Below are 17033 nucleotides of genomic sequence, written 5' to 3'. Positions count from 1 at the left end.
TGAATCTGAGCAAACTCTTGGAGATAGTGGAGGACAGGGAAACCTGGCGTTCATGGGGTCACAAAGAATTGGACACAACATAGTGACTGGACAACAGCAACAATAGTGGAAAACTATTTTGAGAGCAAATCAAGATGATCTGACCTGAATTCTTTAGGTAATGGAGAACAAACTATCATAAATACAATTGGTTCTGAAGATCTGCTTATGGTAACTCACTATTACCTAACTTTGGTAGAGTAGAACATACAGAGCCAGCTTATGTAAGGGTACTCTTTTCTACTGGTTTCTTCAGTTCACAGTTGTATATCTGATACTTTGAGAATCCAGTTGTCCCTTTATGGACAGATACAGATAACTCAAGCCTCATCATCTGTAAAGACAGGACTTGACAGGGCTTAGGCTATTACCAGCGAGAACCTTCACTGACAGGGTCCTGGCCTTGGCCATGGAATGGAAATGAAAGAAGAGTCTCACGTTGTACCTAAACTTTCCCTCATGGAATGAGATCTATTCTATAGCTATAGATGTTTCACCTTCGCTCAGGACAAGGCTTTAAGGTAACAGAAAAAGAAGTGGGCACTTCAGGAACATCTAGAAAATAGAAACTGACTACAGCTGAAGGTGGAGAAGGAAATGGCAACCCACTCCAGTGTTCTTGCCTGGAGAATCCCAGGGACGGGGGAGCCTGGTGGGCTGTAGTCCATGGGGTTGCGAAGAGTTGGATACGACTGAGCGACTTCACTTTGACTTTTCACTTTCATGCATTGGAGAAGGAAATGGCAACCCACTCCAGTGTTCTTGCCTGGAGAATCCCAGGGACGGGGGAGCCTGGTGGGCTGCCATCTATGGGGTCGCAAGAGTCAGACACGACTGAAGTGACTTAGCAGCAGCAGCAGCAGCACTGAAGGGCTGTAGCTCTATATAGGTGTTACTGAGGGAAGGCTCTGGCTGCTAACAGTTTCGTATCAGCAGTATCCCTCATACCTCAGACAGTTTAACTTTGGCTCCTGTGCTTCTTCCAGAGGCCATTTCTTGACCACGGGGCACCTGAGCCCTAAAGCCACTGTAGTATTGGAATGTGACCCTTTCTTGAGTAGACTTTATAGGCTTTTATACCCTGGTTCTTGCCTTTGCTGCCCTATCATATGGTTATATATAATAGTGAGGAAAAATAGGAGATCAGAATTCAAATCAGCACATTCAGATGGTTTGTTTAAAATTTTGCTAAAAGATTAGTGTGGACTGTTACTGGAAAGTGCTCGCTAATTATTGTTGTCTGAACTAAATAATCTGGCACTTGATCATACTGTGCAAACTTGGTTTCATGAGGCATAAATCTCCTTTTCTCTGCAAAACTAAATAGCTCTCTGGGGGCAAGGTCTTCTTTAGTTAGTTTAATTTCTAACAATTCCCATCAGTGCTCATATGCATGTGCACAGTGGCTCAGTGATTTCTTGCATGATTTTTTATTGTGTTTCTGCAAGACCTCATTGCTTAGATTAAGTATTCAGCACACCCAAATGGTGTGTTTTTACCTAGTTACTCACAAACAGGGATGTCACCTTTAGAAGCTGCAGATTCCATTCTGAATTAGACAGTGCGCACTTCTAATAGGACTGTGACTCGTTTCCCATAAAGGTTAAAAAGTGTGTGTGCGTGCGTGCGTGTCTGTTGGTGGTGGTATGTCCGTGATTAAGGCATTTTAGATTTTTGCTGTTGTTGTTCCTAATGTATCTCCAATGGCAAACAGAGCACTACAGCCTACAGCAGGTACTGAGTAAATACTTACAGAACAACCTAATAAAACAAAGTGGAGAAAATAGGAGGAAACTTTATTTGAAATCTGATACCTCATGTTCTAACTAAACTCAGTCCGGGAAATGGAGTTTAAAGTTGGGAATTAAACATAGCAGTACAAATGGGCAAAAAAGAAGTGATCCTGGATCTAAATACAAAGACCCCGAGGGTCTTTTAGGGCAGCCTGTTTACACAGGCTTGAGACATTGTGGGCCTAAGTCAGGCTGGTCAGTTTCTACTTGTGCTACATTCTATGGAGGCACCATTCTGACCAATCCATCTCAAGAGTAACTAATCTCAAGGTGCTGGTTCTTTAATTTTGGGTAACATTTTTCTTCACCCCCAAATTATTGGGGTACACCCTTTCATGGGCTCCCTTGTCTTCCATTCACCAGCCAAACCTACTTGTACTCCCTCCCCATGCCCCCTGTTTACTTCCAGAACTTACACTAAATAAAGCTCAAAGAAGAATGTCCTTGCCTTTGTTTTTATTTTCTTTGCCCTGGCATCCCCGTTTCTGAAACAGTCTCACGGGAACAGTTGCCCGCATGTCATTTCCCCAGCTTTCCTCCCACAGCTGATGGTGCCTTCCGGCACCCACATGCTCGGGAGTGCTGCTCATAAGCTAGCTCATCCAGGAGGCTAACTATGCTGTGCTTGAGTTGTCTTCTTTTTTCTCCCCTCCAAAGTCTGCCTTCCCAGGGTTCCTTTACATCATGCTTCTATTCGGTATCTTGTTCCTATCGCTATGAATTAGTTTGAGCTAAGATATTAAAGAATTACCAAAACTGCACCTAGATAGTTTTATTTTAAAATCAGTCTTCAATGCTTTGATTCATAAAAGTGAATAATAACTGGGATTTTAGGCATGCTACCAGCAGGATGGCATAGATTGTGGCTACAATAAGAACAGCCACTCACAGCCACCTAGTCCTAGGGCTATCAAGTCCTTTCATCCGTCTTATGGATGTTGTTGCACAGAATTAAAATGAACTAAAGAGCAGTGAAATATTTGTTTTTGCAGGATTATCTCTTGAAAGTACACACTCATTTAGCAACTGGGTTGTAGTCTTAACTATGTCACTGATTCTGCAAATTTGATCTACTGCCCATTCATTTCTAAAATGAACATGGCTAGATAATTTGGTCTAACAGTCCCTGATGATACCAGTAACTGACATTTTATTTATGAACTATCTGCCTGAGTAAGCATTTCATTATTCTAGTATTCAGCAAATATCTTTTGAGTGCCTTCCGTGTACCAGGCACTGCAGTAGGTACTAAGGATGTGATAGTAAGCATGACATGTGAAACTCCTGCCCTCATGAAGCTTACGTTCCAGTGAGCGAGAAAAAGAGCATGCAATAGGGAGTGAATGTGACTTCACGTAAGACTGAAAGCTGTGAGGAAAAGTAATGAGAGGGTAACAGGCAGAAAGGCCGGGGGTCTCCAAACGGAGGAAATAGCCTGCAAGTGTCAGACATTTTTATCTCTCTTAAGCGGCAGGAGGAAACCAACTATTGATATTTTTTTCTTCTCTATACAAATTTAAAAGGAGGTTTCTCTTAAAATACTGTGTTGCCATAATGACACCTGGTTTCACCTGAAGTTAACTATTCTCAAACCTAGAGATAACCAATGCATTTCTCTTATGAAAATGTTTATCTCAAGCTATGCTAAATGTTCTATGCATTTACTCCAAACTGTCTTCAAGTCGGTTCTGCCTCTTGGCTCAGAACCTACTTGACAAACCAACATGTTATACTCAGATATTGTTCCCCTAATCTATGTAAACGAAACTATTTGTATGGTGATTTGCCCTTCTTCAAGATTCAAGTTATTCATTTTGTTGGCCCAGGATGAACCATTTGGTGCCAAGATTATCCCAAAATGCATCTTATGGGTGAGGGGCCTGGTGCCATTCTGAGTTTTAAGACATTCCTTTCTTTCATTAACAGACTGCTGGTGATTATATAACATCCAGCTGAAGACTAGCAGGGGGGCACTCTTTCTGCCCCCTTCTGATGCCTATGTCAGAAGCTTTCTCTATCTCCTTTATACTTCAATAAAACTTTATTACACAAAAGCTCTGAGCGATCAAGCCTCATCTCTGGCCCCAGATTGAATTCTTCTCCTCTGGGGGCCAAGAATCCCGGCGTCTTTGCATGATTCAACAACAACCTTTCAGTAACATATGATCTGAGTATAGAGAGTGAGGGTCTGCGAAGGTCTAGGTGGTTATTTAAGGTGAAATGATTGTAATGTTGGGCTGCCCCGGTGGTGCAAGAGGTAAAGAACTTGCCTGCCAATGCAGGAGACTCAGGTTTGATCCCTGGGTTGGGAAGATTCCCCAGAGGCGGGCATGGCAACCCACTTCACTATTCTTGCCTGAAGAATCCCATGGACAGGGGGAGCCTGGTGGGCTACAGCCCATAGTGTCACAAAGAGTCACATAGTGTCACGACTGAAGTGACTTAGCATGATTGTGAGGTTACATTTGAGTTAAGCTCTGAATGGTATGAGAGAGAAAAGACACAGCGAACATAAGAGAGGAAAGAAAGAAGACAAGTCAGAGCCCTAAGCCTGGCGAGGCTGGTGTGGAACGGACAGGAGGAAGATTGCAGGATGTGAAGTTGGAGGGAGTCAGCAGTGGGATCTCATAAGCCTTGTTGATTGTATCGTGTGGGAATCACATCAACCCTATGCTATGGGCAGGCATTGTTATTATCTCCATTGTGCTTGTAATAAAACTGAGGCTCAGAGAGGATAAGCAATTTCTTCAGGTTCGCACACTGTCCGTGTCTGAGCCAGGGGGTCTGTCTCCAGAGAATCCGCTTTTGACCTTTGTGCTCTGTTTTTAAATAGGAAGTTGAGATTGAATTGAGATGGTGTTCTAATAAGAAGTAGTTGGAGAAATTGAGATGGTGTTCTGATAAGAAGTGGTTGGAGGTTTTTTTTAATATAAATTTATTTATTTTAATTGGAAGTTAATTACTTTACAATATTTTGTTGGTTTTGCCATACATCAACATGAATCCGCCACAGGTATACACGTGTTCCCTATCCTGAACCCCCTCCCTCCTTCCTCCCTGTACCATCCCTCTGGGTCATCCCAGTGCACCAGCCCCAAGCACCCAGTATCATGTATCAAACCTGGACTGGTGATTCATTTCATATATGATATTATACATGTTTCAATGCCATTCTCCCAAATCATCCCACCCTCTCACTCTCCCACAGAGTCTAAAAGACTGTTCCATACATCTGTGTCTCTTTTGCTTTCTCGCATACAGGGTTATTGTTACCATCTTTCTAAATTCCCTGTATATGTGTTAGTATACTATATTGGTGTTTTTCTTTCTGGCTTACGTCACTCTGTATAATAGGCTCCAGTTTCATCCACCTCATTAGAACTGATTCAAATGTATTCTTTTTGATGGCTGAGTAATACTCCATTGTGTATACGTACCACAGCTTTCTTATCCCTTCATCTGCTGATGGACATCTGGGTTGCTTCCATGTCCTGGCTATTATAAACAGTGCTGCGCTGAGGTTTTAAGAAGAGAATGACATGGTTGAAAGCTCTGGCTTTCATGTAGTGAAGGAGTGGAACCAGGGAAACCAGTCGGAAAGTGACTGAAGTGGTCCTGGTGAGGAGGTAGTGGCTTGGTTTGCTGGTAGACCATGGTTTGCTTGCTCTTTGACCAAGATAGATTAAGGAACACTGCGCCATGTCAAAGACATGTGATTATGCACTTGTGCATCTTTGTGCTTATTTTTATTTTCAAAATTATTTAGGCTTAAAAGTCCAAAAACAAAAACAACCCACCCATTTCTTCTACCCACCACCCCATGCCTCTGGTAACCATCAGTTTGTTCTTGGTATCTATGAGCACACACACACACCACACACAAGCACACGCATATGTATATACATATACATATACACACTAAATATTTAAAATTCCACATATAAGAGAGATCATATGTATTTTCTTCCCTCTAACTTATTTCATTTGGCACAATGCCCTTGAGTTTGTCACAAAAGGCAATATTTCATTATTTTTATGGCTGAATAACATATATATAACTGTGATAATTTAATAGTATTTCTTTATCCATCCATCGATGGACATTAAGTTATTTCCATGTCTTGACTATTGTGGATAATACTGCAGTGAACACAGGAATGCATATGTCTTTTTGAGTTAGTGTTTTGTCTTCTTCGGATAAAAACCCCAGAAATAGAATTGCTGGATGATATATCATAGTTCTACTCTTAATTTTTTGAGGAACCTCCGTAGTGTTTTCCATACTGGCTCCACCAATTAACATTTCTACCAGCACCACATAAAATTTCCCTTTTCTGTACATCCTCACCAGCCCTTGTTTTTTCCAATTTGTTTTTAATAGCCATTCTAATGGGCGTGATATCTCGCTGTGGTTTTGGTTTGCATTTCCCTGATGACTAATCATGTAGAGCATTGTTTCATGTAATACCTCTCTTTGGGAAATGTCTACTCATGTCTTCTGCCCATTTTTAAATTGAATTATTTCCTTATTTTGCTATTGAGTTATATGAGTTCTTTACATGTGTTGGACGTTAGCTCCTTATCAAATATGTGATTTGTAAATATTTTATTGTATTCAGTAGGTTGCCCTTTTCATTTGATTGTGGTTTCTTTTGCTCTACAGAAGTTTTCTAGTTTGCTATAGTCCCACTTGTTAATTTTTGCTTTTGTTGCTTTTGCTTTTGGTGTCAGATTCAGAGAATCATTTCCAGACCTATCTCAAGGAGCCTACTGCCTATGTTTTCTTCTAGGAGTTCATGGTTTCAGGTCTATGCTCAAGTCTTTAATCCATTTTATCGTGTCAGATAGTGGTCCACTTTCATTTTTCTGCATGTGACTGTCCACTTTCCCAACACCATTTATTGAAGAAGCCGCCCTTTCCTCACTGTATATTCTTAATGCTTTGTTGTAAATTATCTGACCGTAGATGTATGGGTTTATTTCTGGGCTCTCTATTCTCTTCCATTGATCTATGTATTTGTTTTTGTGCTGGTACCATACGATTTGAATTACTATAGCTTGGTAATAGAGCTTGAAATCAGAAAGCGTGATACCCTCTGCATTATTCTTTCTCAAGATTGCTTTGACTTTCCAGAATTATTTATCTTTGTGCTCTTATCTTTTGCTCCTGTATCTTTGTGCTCAATATGTCTGTTTTAGTTTGGGCTTTATTTGGGATGGAAGAGAGTACATTTGATGATTTAATGTATTCAGATTTATCACTCCTATAAATACAGAGGATTTCACCTCTCCCCAGAGCAGAGCATTCAAGTGGCAGTGCCTTTTTTGCAGTTTTATGAGCTGAGTTGAGAGAATCTATTTGGAAGTTTGGTGTTTGAGATTTTCAGCCTCTTCACTGTGTTGTATATATTTTTTAATACTTTAGAGTTAACATCATTTTTATGGACAAATATTCTCTGTGTCTTTTGAAAAAATAACATTTTAAAATTGATTCATTCTCTTTTAAATATATATTAACTTAGTATTCTTGATGTCAAGCACCTTGGGGTACATTCACATAGTTAAGGCAAAATAACCTATCCTTAAGTTCATTCTATCTATTATGTTATAGCTGTTTAATTTGTTGATGTTCTTATAAAGTAGATCACTAGCTAATTCCACATTTAGGAAGATGTACTGAAGCATAGTCTGGTTTAATTAACTAATTTTTGGTAGCAAATTGGAAATAGACTCTTCACTAGCAAATAAAATAAACTCTTAATAGTTTAACTAGAAATAGACTTTTAGTTTTCTTGATTCACCTAGAGCTAATGCTTCTAACTATTCTGTGACAAAAATATATACATACAACACATTTGTATAGTACATATAGTAATTTTATAATTACTTTAATAAATATATAATTAATTCCGGGGTGACCAAAACATATACATATATATTTTTTTGCATATTAATGGGTGAGATATCCAGTGAAATGATCTTTCAAGTATAAAAACTAAATATGAATATTTATAGACAAAACAAAGCCAAGGAGGCTTACCACCAACAGGACTTAACTGAAAAATATATTTTATGTGAAATAAAAATGATCTCAGGAAGAGGGTCTGGAAAGAAAGAGGAAATGGTAAAAACAAAGCAAAATAAAAATAGTGAACAAGTTGGTGTGAAACAGTAACAATGAGTTTGAGGGTTAAAAGAATCTATGTATATCTACAATTCTAGACAATAATAGCCTATAAATCGGGAAGGAGGTGATTGATTCTTTTATTGTTGTAGGAAGGTAAAGATATTAATTTGAGACTTTAATATAAATATATGTTAAAATTTCTAAATTAACCTTTAAAACAAGAAAGAAAAATTATGTAAGTTTAAAGCAAGTAAAGAAGAAAATACAGTGAAGGAAATGTCTAAAGGCAGAAAAAATGAGAAATAAGAAATCAGATAATCAAAGTAATCCAGATATATCAAATAATTATGATCAACTAAATGGACTTAACATCTAATAAAAGTTAAAGATTCTCAGAGTGGATATATAAAAAAATTCAACTATATTCTATTCATAAGAGACACACTTATGACATATGATTAGCAATGAATAGCATTAGAAATGAATAGATACAATGTTTATCTTCATAAGAGAATCAATTCACCTGGAAATTATAGAAGGTTTAATTGTTATATATCTGAAAAAATAAAGCATATATGGTCAGTGCTATAAGTGAAACTGATAAATCCACCCTTTAGTGGGAAATTTTAATACTTCTTTTTAGTAATTCATTGTTTAAGCAGGCAATCAGTAAGGATACAAAAGATTTTAAAGATATGATTAATAAGACACTACACATACATATGTATAGAGAATACGTATTATTTTCAAACATACATTCATTTCAGTTCAGTTCAGTCACTCAGTTGTGTCCGACTCTTTGTGACCCCATGAGTCGCAGAAAATTACAAAAGTGATCATATACTAGGCCAGGAATAAAATTTCTAAAATTTTTAGAAAATTAATGTCACACAAATCTACCTTCTCATTACAGAACAAGTTAGTCAGAAATCAGTTACTAAAAGCCTTGGGAAAAAAACATGTTTGGAAATTTAAAAAATATACTTTCTAAATGACATATGAATCAAAGAAATCATACTAGATAAGAGAAAACACAGAGTTCAGAAGAGTTATGCAAATACTATGTAGCAGAATTCGTGATGTCACTCAAGGGATACGTAGAGAAAAATCTCTATCCTTAGAGCAAACTTTTTCTGTCAAGGAATAGCTACTAAAATATTACTAGTTACAGACACAGTGTTGTCGTACCTACTCTACTTTGCCGTTGTAGCACAAAAGTAGCCACAGACAATATGAAAACAAATGGATGTGGTTGTGTCCCAGGAGAACTTTATTTACGAAAGCAAGTCTGTGGGCTATTGGTTTGCTGACCTCTGCCTTAAAGACTGATGTTAGAAAAAGTGAGTGGTTGAATTAATGACTAATTATTTAACTTAAAAACTTTGGAAACAAAACACAAAATAGACCCAGAGAAAAGAAGAGGAAGGAAATGGTAGACACTAGCAGAAATAAAAAGAAAGACTCTCTAGACCAAAGCCAAAATCTGATTATTTAAAAAGATTACTTTGGACTTCATTGGTGGTACAGTGGCTAAGAATCTTCCTGTCAGTGCAGGGGATGTGGGTTTGGTCCCTGGTCTGGGAAGATCCCCCATGGCGTGGACCAGCTATCCGATGTGCCACACTGGAGCCCGTGTGTTCTAGGGCCTGTGAGCCACAACTCATGAGTCCACGCACTGCAGATACTGAAGCCTGTGTGCCTAGAGCCTGTCTCTGCCGTAAGAGAAGCATCTACATTGAGAAGCCTGCACACCACAACGAAGCGTGGCCCCCACTCACTGCAGACCCCATTCATTGCAGCCCCCACTCACCACAACTGGGGAAAGCCTATGCACAGCAACGAAGATGCAAAAGTACATAAATAATTTTTGGGAAAAAGACTGCTTTAGCCTGACTGTTCCAGAAGGCAGATCCTTACTTAGGTCAAGACTCAAGTTTTGAATACTTTTTCACTTGAGAGATAACAAGCCCAGGGCTGTGGGCGTGAGGTTAAAAGAAAAAGCGGGGGGCATGTAGAGAAAGCACAGAGAACTATCAAAGGGCATAGTCCATCAGCACATTCATTCAGCAGTGTGACCTAGCATCCAGGTGACAGTGGAGGGGTGAGCCGGTGTGAGCGGGCCCCGTGCAAGAGAGAGAAAGTAGAATGTGGTCAAGAAAATCCAAGAATGCACACTGTGTTACAATACAAAGACTAATAATGTCTTTCAAAGTCTGGTAAGATTGATGTAAAAAGAAGAGAAGGCATGAGTAAACAGTATTAGGAACAATATTGTTAAATCTCTGATGCAGCAGACACTGAAATGATAAGAGAATATAATGAACCACTTTTATGCCAATGATTTGGAAAACTTAGGTGTTAGGTCAAATTCCTAAAAGAGTATAAATTAGTAAAACTGATTTGAAATGAAAAAGAAAATTAGAATGCTCCTAAACACTATTAAATGAATCACTGTATTTAAAAGTTTCCTTCAAAAACTGGGGTCTAGGTAATTTATTAGACAAATTCTACAACAGCAAAAAAAAGAAAGAAAAAAAAATCAAGCAACTGGTAATTCCAATCTTGCAAAACGTTTTGAAGGAGTGTAAAGAGAAGGAATACTTCCAAATTAATGTGAGAGGTCAGTACAACCTTTATATCAAAATCAGTTAACTATTATTTAAGAAAGGAAAGTTACCAAATTCACTTTTGAACACAGATGCAAAATCTTAAACAGAATATCATTGACTGATTTTTATCAACAGATGAAAAAGTTATGAGTGTCCATTGGTATAGCCACTTTGAAAAACAATCTGGTATTGCCAGATCTCATACATACCCAGGCCCCAGCAGTCCTAGATGCAGTCTCTAAACTTACACACATGGACATGTGTTCAAACATGTTCATGATATTGTACAAACAGCCCACATACCAGTCAACAACAGAATGGAAAAGGGTGTGCATACTGTACATATATATTTACGTAGATTTGTAGAGAACAGTGAAATGAATTAGCTACCTGCAACAGTGTGGGCAAATCTTATGAACCCAGTGGTAAAAAGCAAATCCTTGAAAGCTGCAAACAGGTGGTCTCTCTTAAAAACGAGCAAAATTAAATAATGTTATTTATGGGTACACACACAAGTGGTAAAGCTACTAAGGAAATCAGGAGACTGAAAAGCGTGCATATCAAGAGACCTCTGACAGATGAAAAGAAGGAGAAGAGGGCTGTGTAAGATGGGTAATAGGTGACATTCTGTTTCTTATAATGGTGGTGGGGATATGAAGGTTGTTGTTATTATATCATAGATGACATTCCACACACACACACACACGCTCAGAGGAAAAAAATAATCATTTCCCCAAAAGAGTTAAGACTACCACATAATTCGATCCAGTAGAGGGAAGGGTCATGCTGGGTTTGGGGACTGGAGAAATGTGGGGCTCTGTGCCTGTGGAGGGATGGGCATGTGGCTGAAGGGTGGACTGGAAGGGCAGATAGGATTATGAAGATCCTTGTCTGAGATCTGTCTTTCGGAAGGCAGACTTCTGACCATCTTTTGGAGAGAATATGAGAGGGTAAGTCAGTGATCAGGAGAAAACTTATAAAACTTTAAAAGTTTAGCTCTGGCAAGAGGTGACAAAAGGATTATCAAAAACAGTGGCGGCCAGGACAGAGAAGAGAGGAAAGATTTGAAAGGTATTTCAGAGACAGAATGGACAGGACTGGGTGAAGCCTGGTGGATATGGAAGAGGAGAATCAAACGTTAAGATGACCTCAGGGATTCTAGCTGGCATCATCAGAGGGATGTACCTAGGCTCTGGAAGCAAGAGGAGGCGTGTGTGTGTGTGTGTGTGTGTGTGTGTGTGGTCCAGCTCTGGAAGCAAGAGGAGGCGTGTGTGTGTGTGTGTGTGTGTGGTCCAGCTCTGGAAGCAAGAGGAGGTGTGTGTGTGTGTGTGTGTGTGTGTGTGTGTGTGTGTGTGTGTGTGTGTGTGTGTGTGTGTGTGTGTGTGTGTGGTCCAGCAGGGAAGGAGAGAGGAAGATGACAGAGCTTGAGGGATATCCAGGGTTGGCTTGTCCAAAGGACATTTGGTCACTGCCCTCCTAGGACCTGTCCTACTACACTGCCTGCTTCTTCTGGGAAGACAGGAACCTCATACCTTACATTATTCGACCTTCCTTAACTACTCCTGACTTAGTGGTCCCGTTAAGCCCTCTTATAGGGCTTCCCCTGTGGTGCTAGTGGTAAAGAACCTGCCTGCCAATGCAGGAGACATAAGAGATGCTGGTTTGATTCCTGGGTCAGAAAGATCCCCTGGAGGAGGGCATGGCAACCCACTCCAGTCTTCTTGCCTGGAAAATCCCATGGACAAAGGAGCCTGGTGGGCTACAGTCCATGGGGTCACAAAGAGTTAGACACGATGGAAGTGACTTAGCACGCATGCTCACACACACGACCCCTCTTGTGAGGACCACTGCTCTCATATGACTGTCAAAACCTTTGCATAAGATGCAGGTTTGGAGAACTTACCCTCTGAGCAGTATCTGGGATGTGTACATGGTCAGGGTCTAGGAAGCCCTCTTCTTACCATCTGTCCAGCTGAAAAACAGCCATTCTAGGGATTCATTTGTTTCTTTACATCTCAGAAAAACTTGTTAGAATTCCAAAGCCATTTTAATTGAGATAATAGATTCATGTCCAGAGAATCAGAGGACCTGGAGTATTCATTTGCTAGAACTGTCATAATAAAATGCCACAGCCTGAGTGACTTAACAGAAATTTATTTCTCACAGTTCTAGGAGCTAGAACTCCAAGTTCAAGGTGTTGGTCAGTTTGATCTCTCTTGAGGTCTGTCTCCTCGGCTTGCAGATGGCTACCTTCTCTCTGAGTCCCCACATGGCTTTTTCATTGTGTGTACACATTCCGGCCACCTCTCCCTGTTGATATAAGGATGACATTTCTATTTTAGAGGCCTACCCTCTGACCTCATTAACCTTGTGTGTGTGTGTCTGTGTGAGTCGCTCAGTCGTGTCCGACTCTGCGACCCCATGGACTATAGCCCGCCTATCCGTGGGGATTCTCCAGGCAAGGATGCTGGAGTGGGTTGCTATTTCCTTCTCCAGATTAACCTTAATTACGTCTTTAAGGCCCTGTCTTCAAATTCAGCCACACTGGGGAGTTAAGGCTTCAACATATGAGTTTGGAGGGAGGACATAGTTCTGTCCATAACATTTGATTCTCATCAAGGCCTAACCACACATTAGAGGTGCCAGCTGGGGCAAGTGACTTTTCTTGCACTCCTGCCCTCATCATAAAGGAAGGTGCAAGGACTAGAACACTGGATCCCAAACACTGGCATGCATTAGAATCACCTGTATGGCTTGTGGAAACCCAGATTACTGGGTCCCATCCCCATAGTTTTTGATTTGGTGGACTAAGGCAAGTGAGACTTTGCATTTGAAAAAGTTTTCAGGTGCTGCCGGCTGCTGCTGGCTCAGGGACCACACTTTGAGAACCATTAGGATAGAATGGGATAGCTTTAGCATTCTATGGTGATCCAATGGGAAAGTCATAACTTACAGCCTTTGTCAATTGGAGTTGCTCATCTGAATCACATAACCTGAAAGTTGATCCGAGAGGCTGTTTCTCAGTTCTCCAAAGGATGGTGCATAACTTGTACCAATCTAGATACATAAAAGGGAGGTTCTTTCATCACAGAGAGGGGATATCTTACAATATGAAATCTCCATCCCCTCATGGACACGCTGTTGAAAAGGACTGATAATTAGAGGTCCACGCATGCTCAGAGGACTCCAGTAATGAACTTTTACTTTTCTCAAGGTGGTGTCCACAGCCTGTAAGAGAGCAGAAACTCTATCTCACCTGTCATTGCCTTCTGTCTAAAAAGGATTTTTTTAAAAATCAAGAGACAGAAGAGTTCAAAGAGATTGTAAATTATTTCTAGACCAGAAAGCTATTTTTTTTTTTTTAGAAGAGGAAACTGAGGTTCAAGGATGACCTATTCAAAGCCACACGACAAATTAGTGGCAGGGCTGGAACTAGAACTGAGGTCTGATGATTCATCTGGCCAGTTCAGGTGCTCCATACCTACTTAGCATGATAAACAGATGATTCAGCAGGACAAGTAAGAGGGACAATAAAGGAGTGGATGGGCAGGGCTTCTGCTTTCCAGTGGAACAGCAGGTCCTGCCGCCGCAGCTGCGGTGGGGTGGATTACATCAGCATTTAGGAAGGGCTGCGTATGTTACGTATGTTGTGTATGTTACGTAAACGCTCCTGCGGGGAGCCTTCACTGACTTCTGGCCCCTGCCATCTGCAAATTTCCATAGTGTGGGGTTTAGGAAACTGACAATTAGTTGTGTTGCCTCAATCTCAGTTTTCAGAAATCAGGAATAAAATACAAGATAATGAAAGTTATGCTCCTAAAAAGAACTTTGTACCCGATCAAAGTTGAGAGATAGTCTTTCTTCTCAGCTGAGCTGGGATGTAGTGTTCATTTCTTATACTGACATCAAGCTCTGATGCCCATTTTCTGCTTGATGCATTGATATCTGTTGACTAAGGATTGGAATGTTTTAATAGGGGAAATTTCCATGACCTGCAATAGTTTAAAAAATCATTTCAAGGTAATCTCTCATTGATGTACCTGATATTATCCAGTGGTCTTGATGAGGGTAGTTAGAGCCAGTTCATGTCAGTCAGTTTCCTCTTTCATATTCCTTTTTCCATCCCCCAAATCCAGAGTCAGAAACAAGATGCTTCCCTTCAGAACTGCATGATTTTCATTAAAAAAATTTTTTTCCAGCTACCAGAATTTTTGCCTCAGATTTTGGCTCTTATTACAATTTTAATCAAACTATGAATTTCCCAGCCTAGCTCTGAGACTAAACCTCGAAGCCATTTCCAAAAGACAAAGACATTTCTTGATGTTAACTCCCAGCTCAGAGGTTCTGTTCAAATTCTAGCCCCTAGGTCCCTCCTCCTAGGCAATGTTGGAGGACAAATAGTGATCTGTTAAGAGATATTTAGATATAATATCTCAAGGGATTCTAAAGGTGCAGAAGTATAAAACAGAGTTGGTTGTTTTAAATGTTCTGTCTTGCTCCAGCTAATTAAGACAGAAAAAACATCCACTGCAAAGCTCTTTCTGATAATGGAAATGAGGAATGGAGTCAGGAAACATCACGATTTTCTTATTTTCCCATCTTTCCACTATATATATATATATATATATACATACATACACACACATACATGCATATATATATAAGAGCAGTCATCAAGGTAATGCATGCTGCTGCTACTCCTGCTAAGTCGCTTCAGTCGTGTCTGACTCTGTGCGACCCCATAGACAGCAGCCCACCAGGCTCCCCTGTCCCTGGGATTCTCCAGGCAAGAACGCTGGAGTGGGTTGCCATTTCCTTCTCCAAGGCAGGAAAGTGAAAAGTGAAAGTGAAGTCCCTCAGTCATCTCCAACTCTTAGCGACCCCAGGGACTGCAGCCTTCCAGGCTCCTCCGTCCATGGGATTTTCCAGGCAAGAGTACTGGAGTGGGGTGCCGTTGCCTTCTCCCAAGGTAATGCATGGAGCTGTCTTTACTGGGAGTGTGATTTTATAGCATCATCATGGTATAAGTAAAGCCTACTTCCACAGGTCCTCTGAAAGTTCTGAGTTCTTTAAACACAAGGGGATAGCTCTTTGCTTCCCCGCAAGCTCCCAGTTTCCCTCACCTGCCCTTTGTTGTCAAATGAAAAACAAAAAATAGCCTTCATCTTTTATTCCCTTTCTCCTTTGAAGCCTAACAAACACCTCCTTTTGTGTTTTTTTTTTCTCTGTACTGCCTTCTCTGTGGTGCCTCCTGCTGAATCACACAAGAGAATTTATTTTGGGCTATTTTGTCACTATTTTTTGCTCTCCCTCACTCCCCTAGTTTGACTTCCCAGAAACTCACACTTCACCATGTTTTGAATTTTTCTGCCCTTTCCATCTTCAGGGTGATTTGTGATCATCCTTGCCTATTCTTTTTTAACTGTCTGAGGAAAAGAGATTGCTCCTTTAAGTGAAAAAACTTTTTTTTTCCCTTTTTTATTACCTGTCCACACATTTTGAGATTTTCAAAATAGTTGGACATTTATTATTATCTTCTATCCCCATTGTTTTGATTTCAGTTTTCAGATGAAGTAGCCAGGAGTCATGCCATCCCAAGAATAGAAGCAAGCTTTTGCTTCAGTTTCTGATTATCTGGCCCAGTTGCAAACAGCTTGACTACTTAATCAAAAAGATGTCTTGGGTGTTTGCATTTTTCCTGTACAGTAGTAATTTGTGGTAACCTCTGGCTTTGGAGCATGATTAGTGAAATGGAGAAAGGTGAAGGAGGTTTCCAAAGGTGGCAGCTTCTAGCAATCTTATTTTAAGATTCAGAAAGTTCTCTGAGGAAAAAGTCCTGAATTGTTATTGCACACTTATATTCAAAAATACTTATTCACCTGCAGGAATTTTTATTGTTGCTTTTTACAAAGCAGTATTACTGCCCAGTAATGAGAAGTACCAAAGGCAGGAAACTCTTTGCCTTCATTGAAGGTGAAGTTTCCATCCATCCTTGTAAACACCCACAACTCCATTGACTTAGTTTACCATTGTATCTAGTACCAAAATCTGTCAAATGGCTGAACAGATGCTATGGTAGTACTGAGCTGAGTAATAAAAGTTATTGCTTCCTAGAACGTATTTCCCAGTACTGACCGTGTTCCAGATGAAGGCTGAAGTTAGGAGAATTAGACTCCCCAGTGGCTGTATCCACACTGGTAAATGTTTCCTAACAAAGCTCTCAGTTCTCCATTTGCTTGTTTTTAACATATTCATTCTTGGTGGACACAACTTTTTTCCAAAAGAAGTTTTAGAATCAGCCAGTTCATATAGAAAAAAAAAATGTTTATTTTCCGAGGCAAAATATTTTTTCCAGGTGGCATTTAAAACCACTGGTCTCAAAACATTCCTCAAATGTTTCCACTCAACTCTGAAGACTGGTTCTGGGTTAAAGACTTTTGCTGAGTACATTTGATACAAGCATTT

General features: G+C 40.0%; 1 protein-coding gene across 1 annotated transcript in view; it reads left to right on the top strand.

The window, feature by feature from the left end:
• The window catches only part of RYR3 (ryanodine receptor 3), a 576153-nt gene that overhangs the window by 16981 nt on the left and 542139 nt on the right, over positions 1-17033 (top strand). The gene's annotated exons all lie outside the window — the stretch shown is intronic.

The sequence above is a fragment of the Ovis aries genome, chromosome 7, assembly GCF_016772045.2.
Source record: "Ovis aries strain OAR_USU_Benz2616 breed Rambouillet chromosome 7, ARS-UI_Ramb_v3.0, whole genome shotgun sequence".
Classification (NCBI taxonomy): Eukaryota; Metazoa; Chordata; class Mammalia; order Artiodactyla; family Bovidae; genus Ovis; species Ovis aries.
The sequence above is the reverse complement of the archived record's forward strand: the minus strand, read 5'-3'. Positions and strand labels throughout refer to the sequence as shown.